Source organism: Gadus macrocephalus, chromosome 8 (assembly GCF_031168955.1).
Source record: "Gadus macrocephalus chromosome 8, ASM3116895v1".
In the NCBI taxonomy this organism is placed as follows: domain Eukaryota; kingdom Metazoa; phylum Chordata; class Actinopteri; order Gadiformes; family Gadidae; genus Gadus; species Gadus macrocephalus.
Genome location: NC_082389.1, coordinates 1,530,113 through 1,532,704, shown reverse-complemented (window position 1 = coordinate 1,532,704; position 2,592 = coordinate 1,530,113).

Here is a 2,592-nt window from a genome sequence, read left to right as displayed (position 1 = left end):
GTGTGTGTGTGTGTGTGTGTGTGTGTGTGTGTGTGTGTGTGTGTGTGTGCTTTTCCATTGGACCTGGGCAGCAGGCAGAGAGACATTTGACAAATAGAGTCAACCTTTTAAAAAAAAGACTTATTTTTAATACAGCTCAGGTTTTTTTCGCACTGAATGTTACAGCAAGAGGTTTCAACGTTGAATGTATTTAACATTTCTGTAAGGCTCCCGTTTCATTAACCCATGGAGACAAACCTACGCTTCACTGACCTTATTTCATTTAAATTTAATTTTCACGACGTTTTTTCCAGAAGAATGTCCTTCAATGTCCATTAAGTCAGGTCTGAGTAACGGCCGGTGACATGTCCTCACACCTTCCACCCCCTCACAGTATAGAAGGCCGGTACATACAGTACCTTTGGCTAAACAATGGGGTCTAATCCCCCGGTGCAGAATGTACTATTGTTAGTTGGATGTACGGGTTGTATTTGCCAAGCATTGTGGTTGTGTAAGCTTATTGATGATTGTGCAGAGAGTCTGTGGAATTTCCAGGAATTGACAACTAAAAAACATATTTAAGTCCTTCAAATGAATCTTTCAAGATTGCCCTCATTTCATTTTGACTCATTTCATGTATTTGACTGTAAATTTATTAAATGTTCTATTTCATGGTCCAATGGGTTTTTGTTGATGTTCTTTTGTTTCGTAAGTTTATCTAAATATATTTCTAAAATAAAGCTTTTGTAGCAATTATGTCCCTGTTTTGGAATGGATGGTGATGTGATCTTTAATTGTCTATAAAACATATCAGTGTGCTCTCACAGAAAATAAAATGCCAAAATGATGAACAAATATATAGGCTATATGAACAATGATGGCTCTTATGAACAAACAGGAAAGACCTGGTAGGCTTGAATAATGATGTTCTCTGATATCCGGTTACGACAGGTAGGAAATAAAAAGGTCGGAAAGTATCCTAATCCAGTCTTGGCTATACCTGAATCTCATCCCTGCTTTGCATAATGTAAGGGGCTGTAATTATAGCATTGGGTTACAAACACAAAACTGCCTTTCTGAAACCTTCCAAAAAACGTTTGCAGTTTTCTCTTCGCACAGTGTATGTTTGTTCTGTACTACAAAGACACACTACTAATGATGTTAAAGAGCCAATCATCGGTATGTTACTCTGTAAAGTCCACCACAACCACCAATACCACACTTTGTGAACATGGACAAACAAAAATGCCACTAGGGTAATCGTATACTAGAAGGGCTATGCATAAGACTCACATGCACCTGTCATATGCATGTCACCTATTGTGCATGAAGGAGTCTGAATGCTTAAGACTGATGAAACTTTGCATTAAATATGAAATATTTGACCGAATGACACTTAAGTTACAACAGTCATCAACATTCTTCAAGACTCCTCTTCATGGTCAAGACATGGTGTTGAGGTGATGACCTATTGGGTCAGCCTTATGCTCAACCCTCCAATGAAGTGTTAACAAAGATCAAATAGTTGCGGTCATCCAACTATTAATCAGAAATGTATTCTTGGATGTGGTTTTAATTGCCACAACTATAATGACATCCAATCTAAAATATGAACAGATGCAGATATTTGATATCTGACTGATGTAGCTTCAGGTTTGTATTTATTTATAGGTATATACATATTTATTAAATGATAACATAATAACTTTACACATTATACCTGATCAAATCAGATCTCACAACCGCCATCTTGTGGTTAGAATATAACGTCACTGTATCAGATAAATTATTTAAAACACAGTGTGTGACAAATACGTTATTAATAGTCAACCACAAATCTTGGATAGTGTGTATTCTAATAAGGGGGCGAAGAAGGATGGATTGCCTGCATAAATGGATTGCCTGTCAGAATAGGCAAACTGGAAAGGATTATAAAACTGCCCAGGAGAAGGAAGCACTAAGTTTGACAGGAAAACGATGTGAAGAACAAATAAGACAGCTGGAATGGCCAATGATAAACCCAGGGTGTGTGTGTGTGTGTGTGTGTGTGTCTGTGTGTGTGTGTGTGTGTGTGTGCACGTGCGCGCCCATGTGTGCATGTGGGAATGTGTGTGTGTTTTCAGGTATAGCCTACATTATGTCATGAAGTTGTACAGTGCTTGGTGCTAAATTGCCATTGTGGCGCATTCATTCCAATAACTTACTGACATGGGAAACACAGAAGTACCTCAGTTGTAATGCCTACTCAAACAAAGAATTGGAAATGAAATGTGTAACATATTCATCGTACTTTAACAGACATTCCTAATTCATATAAATTAATTAATTAACCTCTGTGCTACAAATTGCTTATTGAGGTAATTTGTGACTCTGTTATGAGTTATTGAAAGATCAAAATGTCGCCCAATTATTAGCTAATGCTTTAACTATCAGCTCATGGTAGAACGCGTAGGGACAGGATTCCCAGGCTATAAACTGTGAGTGATGTATAGCGGATCATGACATTCTGACAGGGAGGTTTAAAAGGCACGGGGAACTCATATTGTCATCAGTAGAGCTAGCAGGCACACTAATCATCAGCCTCATCCTTTGTAAGTCAGCTGTTTCTAGTAT